Source organism: Vicia villosa, unplaced genomic scaffold (assembly GCF_029867415.1).
Source record: "Vicia villosa cultivar HV-30 ecotype Madison, WI unplaced genomic scaffold, Vvil1.0 ctg.001183F_1_1, whole genome shotgun sequence".
NCBI classification, from domain to species: domain Eukaryota; kingdom Viridiplantae; phylum Streptophyta; class Magnoliopsida; order Fabales; family Fabaceae; genus Vicia; species Vicia villosa.
The window spans coordinates 517729-527478 of record NW_026705524.1 but is presented as its reverse complement, the minus strand read 5'-3'; the positions used below and the strand labels follow the sequence as shown (position 1 = coordinate 527478).

The 9750-nt window shown below is 40.3% G+C and overlaps 1 non-coding gene across 1 annotated transcript; it reads left to right on the top strand.

Annotated features, from left to right (window-relative positions):
- The first annotated feature begins 8976 nt into the window (after positions 1-8976).
- LOC131633872 (small nucleolar RNA R71) lies at positions 8977-9083 on the top strand. The gene has a single exon (XR_009293426.1). It is a non-coding gene; the product is annotated as a small nucleolar RNA R71 (small nucleolar RNA).
- The last annotated feature ends 667 nt before the right edge of the window (positions 9084-9750 follow it).

Here is a 9750-nt window from a genome sequence, read left to right as displayed (position 1 = left end):
AGCATACATGGCATCAAGAGTAATAGGCGGAGGGTTGTTTGGAGGAGGTTGGTTGACATCAGCTTGTTCTTGGTTGAGTTCTTCTTCATTTGCATCCACAGGTTCATTAGGATGTTCAGGTTGGTTATCTTGAGGATTGTCTTCAATAAGCCTCCAACGCTGAACATAATGGATGTTGATTCTTTCTGGGCATGGAAGGACGACATAGGGAATCAGAACTTTGTTGACGACCAAAGTGTATCGGCCATCATGGTGGGGTGAAACCAAGTGGGAGTCACGGAAGTAAGTGAGGTCGAGTGATTGAGCAGGCATCATGAGATGAGAGAGGGAGATGAGGTCATCACCAAGACCTAAGGCACAGGCCAAGGAAGTAATAATACCGCCAAACAGAAAGGGGTTTGTAGCGGGGGCGTTGATGCAGCCTTGGATGTGTTGGAGCATAAAAGGTGCGGCATTGAAACGGACATTGTTAAGCGCACAATAAAGGAAAAATAATTCATTTTGATTTACCTTATGGTTGTTGGATCTCGCAAAAATAGTATGCCCCAAAACACGTTGAAAATAACGTATAGCGGGGTTTTGGATGTGAGAAGCATGTAGAGCCCTCCAACCGGTAGGAACTTCGCCAGTGAGATTAAACCAAAGTTCGAAAGCATGTTGCTCCCATGAACGACCATTGAGTTCTTGAAAGATAGTGCGGAGAGCATTTGGTGCATTATTAAAATGCAAGTATGTAGCCACTACTTCTTGATCCAGAGTATATTCACGATTGAACATCCGAAATTGGATGCTACCGGTTGAGAGTGGTTGATTAGAAGGAGTGTCGTAGTTGAAAGAACTCAAGAACTCCAAGACGAGCGGCTCATAAGTTGGTACGGGTTCGGTACAAAGATGGTGTAGGCTATATTTAGTGAGTAAACGGGTGACACCATCAATGAGACCCAGAGTTTCTAGACATTCGATGTTCACAAATTTTGTGGGAACAACCGAACGTTCATAGAACGCGAGGTATTTGGTTCTTTGAGCATCGTTGTCGTCTTCTCGGAAAATAATATTGTCAAGGTTAGGGGGTGGTCTCTCTGGACGCACACTACGGATGATTGAACGTGGAGGCATGGTGAGTTTGGAAAGAAAAATAGAATGGAGAGTAGAAGAGTAGAAAATGGTATGGAGGTTGTGAAGAATAAGAGTGGTGGTGGTGTGGTTTTATAGTGAGGTTTGAAAATGGTGTGGGTAATGTAGAATTAAAATGGAATTATGGTGATGTTTGAAGTTTGAATGGAATGGAGAAGTGGGAAATGATGTAGAGTTAAAGAGGTGAATGATGGAGGATGAATGAGGTTTATGGTGTTTAAATGGAAGAAATAATGGGGAGAATGAAGAGGAATGAATTTTGAAATTCAAATTCAAAATTCAAAAATGGGATTTATGGTGGTCTTCTGCGTGGTCAAAAGGCAGCAATGCAGACTGTTGGCCTTGGGAAGGCGCGCGTCTCAGGCAGCCCGTCTGCTGGGGGACAGGGCATGGAGACGGGCGTCTCCTGTCCTTTGCGTGCAGAGTGCTGGTCCCACATGATTGGAGACGTGCGTCTCCTAGCTCAGGCAAGTGGGTTTCACGCGTGCATGGGTGTAGACCAGTTCTGACAGATAGCATTAATTAAGTATAGAATAATAGCTCAGAACAGTGTCATTGTTTCATACTATAAACAGCAAAAATATGGTAAACAGGAATATATAGCAGTTAATAGTAGTGCAGTATAACACAGTAGCAGTAATGAATAAAATAATGCATTTAAAATTAAACTGGTACTGAGTGTTGACAGAAATAGAATGTAAAAGTGCAGAAAGTGAAATTCTAAACTAGAAATTTGAAATTGCTAAAACTAGAAATAAAATCTAAAAATCTAAACGGTAACATCTAGCCACGTCTATTGTTGTGCACATTAGAATAAATGTGTTTGAAAACTTCGTCGAACTGAGCATTGACGGTGTCGATGAAATCGAAAAAGTGCATTTGCAAAGTGTGTAGCTCGTTGCGCACATGTTGTACATCTTGTTGTAGTGCAGTGATGGCTTGCTCATGTGTGTTCTGATTAGGCATTCTTTGGTTCACTGATGCGGTGGATGCAGCGGGTTGTTGTGGTTCAAGCTCGACGTCAGTCATATCAACAGTGTAATCATCAACAGAATCTTCAGAAGGAGTCTCAGGCTCATACTCGGGAATGGGTTCATCTTCAGAAAGAGGTTCATAATCAGGAATGGGTTCATCTTCAGGAATAGGGTCATAGTATCCAGGAGGAGTGTCAGGTTCAGATTCTGATACGTGCATTTCCTCATCAAAATGTTCATAAGCTTGAGGGGTTTCAGGTGAGGGTTCTCTCACAGGAATCTGACCATAGTAAAGCCAGTTAGCAGGGTTGTGCACACTCGTCCTAGGACTCGGTAAGGTGAACTGATCCAATACTTTGTTATTAATGAGCAAATCAAACTGATCAGGTCCAAGGTTACCGATGATACCTCGGTTAAAGCAGAAGTAAATGTCCATAGAATTGTGGGAACCAAGAGGTGTCAATCTAAGCAGAGGTATTCTCAGTCCTATAGCATTAGCAATCATAGTGACAAATCCGCCGATCCTAATAGGTGAAACTTCGTCTTGCGTGATGCGCTCGAAATTTGTTAGCATGAATGCGATGGCATTGACCGGGCGATTCTGAGAGGAGCAGAACATGATGAATAACTCTTCTCTAGAAACTTCAGTGACATTATCGGGTTTACCAAAGATGTAATGAGCAATGATCTTATGGAAATATCTGAAAGCAGGGTTATGGATGTTCTAAGATTGGAATTCGTTCTCTTCAGGGTTATCGTTTCCAGTGATCTTGCCCCAATATCTTTCCAACTCCCAGTACGCAAGGCTGTCTTCAGCTACTTGGGTGTATGCATCTGATCCATGAGGTAGCTCTAGCATTTCAGCAAAATCTCGGATGCAAAAGTTAAATTCCATACCAAAGAGTCAAAAGAGAATGACTCCTTTTCTCAGTCCTTGTCCACAGTTAGGAAGATAAGTCAAGGAACTCAAGAATTCCAGAGTGAGCTTCCGGTAGGTACTAAACTTGCGGAACAGGTGAGAACCAGTCCAACCGATTTGGTTTAACAGGTGCAAAACGCTTTCTTCGATACCAAGTCTTACCATAGTCGGTTGGTGAGGGTAGCAAGTCAAATCCATTTGTCTTTCAGCCAGCTTATCAAATCTTGCTTCTTGTCCTCTACCACGGAACACAACTTCCATATTATCGACTTCTTGCATCTTAGTTAGTAGTTAAGAAAACCTAGAAGTTAAAAATATTAAGATTAAGTTAGAACTAGGCTAGTGTTGATTTAAAAGTAAAATAAAAAGAAGAAATAAAATATAATAAAAATGTAACAAGTTATAATAAATATAATTATAAAAAAGGAAATATTTTTTCGATTTAAGATAACAGTTATAATTATAGTAATTATTATAAAATGTAGGAAAAAATAAAAATGTAGAAAAAATTAAAATAATTCAAAATAGGATAGAAAATTAAAAATTAAAAATAAAAATTAAATAGTAAAAGAAATAGAAATAAAAATAATTGTGGGTTGTCTCCCACCAAGCGCTTTGTTTTATGTCGTAAGCTCGACGATTTAAAAATAAAAAACTATTTTTTCAAATGAGCGGGCAGCTCGTCAAGTTTAAAAAGTTCGATGTTTTCATCGTGCTCGAGATGATGGTAATACTTAAGACGTTGTCCATTTACGACAAAAGGTTTGACGGTTTCTCCTTTGATTTCTATCGCTCCACTCGGAAATATGTTAGTTATTTCGAAAGGGCCAGACCATCTAGATCGTAACTTACCAAGAAATAATTTTAGTCTAGAATTAAATAAAAGTACTTTATCGCCTATGCTAAAATTTTTCCTAGATATACGCTTGTCGTGCCATTTTTTCGTTCTCTCTTTATAGATTTTGGCGTTTTCGTAAGCGTCTTGTCTAAGTTCTTCTAATTCGTTTATGTCTAGAACTCGTTTCTCACCAGCGGCAGTGTAGTTTAGGTTTAAGTTCTTAATGGCCCAATAGGCTTTATGTTCTAACTCTACCGGGAGGTGGCATGATTTTCCATAAACGAGTTTGAATGGGGTAGTTCCTATTGGAGTTTTGAAAGCTGTTCTATAAGCCCATAAAGCTTCATTTAGCTTGGTTGACCAATCTTTTCTAGATATAGCAACAGTTTTCTCCAATATTTGTTTTATTTCGCGGTTAGATACTTCTACTTGTCCGCTTGTTTGTGGATGGTATGGTGTAGCTATTCGATGATTTACTCCATATTTTCGAAGGAGTTTCTCAAGTATTCTTGAAATGAAATGGGACCCACCATCGCTAATTACCAGTCTTGGCACACCGAACCTAGGAAAGATGACGTTTTTGAAGAGTTTGATTACTACTCGTGTATCGTTTGTAGGAGAAGCGATAGCTTCTATCCATTTTGAAACGTAATCGACAGCTACGAGTATATATTGATTTCCAAACGATGACGGAAACGGACCCATAAAGTCTATTCCCTAGACGTCAAATATTTCAACTTCTAGAATGCCCTTTTGAGGCATTTCGTCACGTCTCGAAATATTTCCGGTTCGTTGGCATCTATCACAGTTTAGTACAGCAAAATAAACGTCTTTCCACAGGTTGGGCCAGAAGAGTCCAGATTGAAGGATTTTGGCGCAGGTTCTAGATGTGCTATGGTGTCCTCCACACGGTGCAGAATGGCAGTGTGTTATTATACTTCCTATTTCTTCCTCGGGTACACAACGTCTAAAGATTCCATCGGGGCCTCTTTTGAACAGGAGTGGGTCATCCCAATAGTAATCTTTTAGGTCATGGAAGAATTTCTTCTTCTGTTGGTAACTTAGATCAGGAGGAAGCACACCAGCAGCTAGGTAGTTTACGAAATCTGCATACCAAGGTGTGTCAGAGCGGGCTAAAGCTATTTCTGCAAAATTGTTGGTTTCAGCGTTTGGATGGTATGGTTCAAATTCATTGGCTTCCAACTGAGCGATGAGTCTTTCATAAGGGAAATCATCGTCAATTGGTACTTGTTCGGGTTTCAGATTTTCCAATCGAGAGAGGTGATCTGCTACGACATTTTCAGTTCCCTTTTTATCTTTAATTTCCAAGTCGAACTCTTGTAATAACAGGATCCATCTCAACAGTCTCGGTTTGGCGTCCTTCTTGGTTAGGAGGCACCTAATGGCGGCGTGGTCAGTGTATATGATTATTTTGGCTCCTACCAAGTAAGAACGGAACTTGTCTAATGCAAATACGACAGCTAATAATTCTTTTTCTGTCGTGGCATAATTCATTTGAGCTTCGTCTAGGGTTCTACTCGCATAGTATATGACGTGTAGTTTCTTATCCTTTCTTTGCCCTAGAACGGCTCCTACAGCATAATCACTTGCGTCGCACATTATTTCGAAAGGCTCATTCCAGTCGGGAGGTTGCATAATTGGCGCAGAGATTAATGCTCGTTTAAGCGTATGAAATGCTTCAGTGCATTTATCGGTAAAAATGAATTCGGCGTCTTTCATTAGTAATTCAGTTAAGGGTTTGGTTATTTTAGAGAAATCCTTAATGAAACGTCGGTAAAAACCAGCGTGTCCTAGAAAACTTCTTATTTCTCAAACAGTTTTGGGAGGTTGAAGGTTTTCGATAATTTCGATTTTGGCTTTATCTACTTCGATCCCTCTATCAGATACGATGTGTCCAAGTACAATTCCTTGTCGAACCATGAAGTGGCACTTTTCCTAATTAAGGACTAGGTTTACGCTTACGCATCGTTTAAGTACCAATTCAAGGTTCTCTAAGCATTTTTCAAAACTTCCTCCACAGACCGAGAAGTCGTCCATAAAGACCTCCATTATTCCATCTAGGAAGTCGGCAAATATTGCCATCATGCAACTTTGGAAGGTCGCGGGTGCATTGCAAAGTCCAAAAGGCATTCGTGTATAAGCGAATGTCCCATAAGGACAGGTAAACGTGGTCTTCTCTTGGTCGTCAGGGTGGATAGGAATTTGGAAAAATCCGGAGTATCCATCCAGATAACAGAAATGTGAGTGTTTAGCTTGGCGTTCGAGCATTTGATCTATGAAAGGTAAAGGGAAATGGTCTTTTCTGGTGGCTTTGTTTAGCTTCCTATAGTCGATGCACATTCTCTATCCAGTTTGGGTACGTTGCGCTACAGATTCGCCTTTTGCGTTAGTGATTACAGTAACTCCTCCTTTCTTTGGTACGACATGAACAGGACTAACCCATTTGCTATCGGATATTGGATATATTATTCTGGCTTCTAGCAGTTTTTGGATTTCCTTTTTAACCACATCGCTCATAATAGGATTTATTCGCCTTTGATGTTCTCTAGAGGTTTTACAATCGTCTTCGAGCATAATGCGGTGCATACAGAGGGAAGGACTTATTCCTTTCAGATCTGATATGTTATATCCTAAAGCGGTTGGGTATTTTCTTAGGACGGTAAGTAATTTTTCAGTCTCGGTTTGTCCTAAATCAGCGTTAACTATAACTGGTCGGTTTAGTTCTTCGTCTAGAAATTCGTATCTAAGATCGGTAGGCAGTGTTTTCAGTTCTATAGCAGGTTTCTTAGGTCCAGGTATAGGATCAGGAGTTAAAGCCAAACATTCACTCAGGTGGTCATCTTGATATTCCCCACGCCAGTTGTCATCTTCAAAGATTGGCGGTATAGGAATTTTTAGGATCTCGGTTTCCTTATTTGGTTCGGACTTTATTTCATTAACACACTCGTCGATTATGTCGGCAGAGCAGCATGTGTCAATTATAGAGGGTGCTTTTAGGATTTGGGAAAGAATAAATTCTATTTTCTCTTCTCCTACTTCGAAAGTAAGCTTTCCTCGCTTGACATCTATAATTGCACCAGCGGTTGCTAAGAATGGTCTTCCTAATATGATCGGGATGTTAGAATCTTATTGGATATCCATAATGATGAAGTCAGTTGGGATGTAGAATTGACCTACACGAACAGGGATATTTTCTAACATTCCTACAGGGTATTTGACTGAACGGTCAGCTAGTTGAAGAGACATTCTCGTTGCCTTAAGCTCACCCAGATTTAGTTTCTTACAGGTTGAAAGAGGCATCAAACTAACACTGGCTCCTAAATCGTACAGGGATTTCTCTATGATGGTTTTTCCTATTACGCAGGGTATAGAGAAACTACCAGGATCTTTCAGTTTTGGAGGCATGTTATTCTGGATGATAGCGCTACATTCAGCGGTAAGCGTTACAGTTTCGTTATCCTCGAGTTTCTTTTTGTTTGATAGGATTTCTTTTAGGAATTTAGCGTACGAAGGCATTTCGGTTATGGCTTCTGTGAACGGTATGGTTATGTTTAATTGTTTCAGAAGTTCTACAAATCTTTTAAATTGCGCTTCGGTTTTTGATTTCGCTAATCTCTGAGGGTAAGGAATTGGGGGCTTATAAGGTGGTGGTGGAACGTAAGGTTTTTCTTTTTCAGGTTCCACTTCGTTGTTGTTCTCATTGGTCTTAGCAGTCTGATCATCGGTTGATGTCTTTTGGGTTTCCTTTGGCTCTTGTTGGGACATAGGTGCGTTTTGAGTTCTAGGATCAATGGGTCCATCGTAATTCGTTCCACTTCGTAGTGTTATCGCGTTCGCATGTCCTTTAGGATTAGGTTGTGGTTGAGCAGGAAACGTGCCAGCAGGGGCAGCAGTAGGTGCTTGTTGTTGAGCTACTTGTGAAATTTGAGTTTCTAACATTTTGTTATGCGTAGCTAAGGCATCTACTTTGTTCGATATTTGTTTTAGTTGCTCGCTATTGTGGATAGGGGTGTGCAAAATATCCGGTTTTGATGTCCAAATCCATAACCAAACCTAAACCACTTTTAAATATCCGGATATAATTGAATGGTTATTAACCGGTTTAGTTATTAATGGTTTGGTTATCCATTCGTATAATCCGGATATAATTAAATGGTTATTAACCGGTTAAATTATTTTGGATTCGGTTATAATCCGGTTATTATCCAAATCCAAATATTTTAATTCTCAAAATATTAAATTTTTTTTTGAAAAAAAATATTTTCGAAAAAAATAATTTTTAAAACTGGATTTTTTTAAAAAACCGGTTATATAACCATAACCAAATTTATAACCGGTTTTATAACCAGTTTTGATTAAAATATGGTTATGGTTATAAATCCAAACCATTTAAATGGTTTTAAAATGGTTATGGTTTGGTTTTTGAAAATAACCAACCATGCACACCCCTAATTGTGGATGTTTTGATTCAGGAAGTCCTTATTGGTTTGTTGTTGGGAAGCTATAAAGTTCTCCATCATGATTTCTAAATTCGACTTCCTAGGGGTGTTTTGAGCAGCTACAGGCGCTTTTTGGTAGCCAGGTGGTACAACAGGTGCTTGTCCAGGCGCGTACAACGCGTTGTTGTTTTTATAAGAAAAGTCGGGTGGTTTTTCCATCCAGGGTTGTACGTGTTAGAGTAAGGGTTTCCTTGAGCATAGTTTACTTGATCAGATGGAACTCCAGTCAAGAGTTGACATTCGGCAACTACATGTCCAGTCAATCCACAAATCTCGCAGTTAGGTGTTACAGCAGCAACGGTGGCTGAAGGAGTGATGGTTAAGTTCTCGATCGTTTAAGTTAAAGCGTCTACTTTAGCGTTAACGCGGTCTATACCACTTACTTCGTACATTCCTCCTTTGGTTTGGGCTTTCTCTAGAGCGGCTCGTTCTCCACCCCATTGGTAATGGTTTTGTGCCATGTTCTCTATGAGGTTGTATGCTTCATCATGGGGTTTGTCCATTAGTGCTCCGCCAGCAGCGGCATCTATAGTCATTTTAGTGTTATATAGGAGACCACCATAGAAAGTATGGATGATCAGCCATGGTTCGAGTCCATGATGAGGGCATAGTCTAAGCATGTCCTTGTAACGTTCCCAAGCTTCGAAGAGTGATTCGTTATCTTTCTGGGTTAATCCGTTGATTTGACCTCTTAGCATAGCAGTTTTGCTAGGCGGGAAGTATCTCACTAAGAATACTCTCTTCAATTCGTCCCATGTAGTTATGAAATTAGAAGGCAGGGATTGAAGCCACGCTCTAGCTCTATCTCTCAAGGAGAAAGGAAAGAGACGTAATCGAATAGCTTCGGAACTAACGTTGTTAGCTTTGACAGTGTCGGCATATTGCACGAACACAGATAAATGAAGGTTGGGGTCGTCTGCAGGGCTTCCAGAGAATTGATTCTGTTGAACAGCTTGGACCAACGAAGGTTTCAACTCGAAATTGTTCGCCTCAATCGCATGTGGTGCGATACTTGAGTGCGGTTCAGCGCGCGAAGGAGCGGCATAGTCTCTAAGAGGACGGAGAGCAGCCATCTGTAACTTTGGGGTGATTTGGTTGATTTGATCAGTAAAAGTCAATTCCTGATTAATCGGAATTGGTGCTACTTCGGGAAGATTGCGAGCTCGACGTTTGACGTTAATGAAACTTTCGATCTCGTTAATTCGTTGTATTAAGTCTCCTCCTTGTGAACAAGTATTTAGCATACAATCGTTCAAAAAGAAAGGAAAGAATTGCCCTAGTCTCTACGGTGTAACAGTGAGTTAAGATATCGACTTAAATAGTCCCCAGCAACGGCGCCAAAAACTTGATCGCGACTTTACGTGT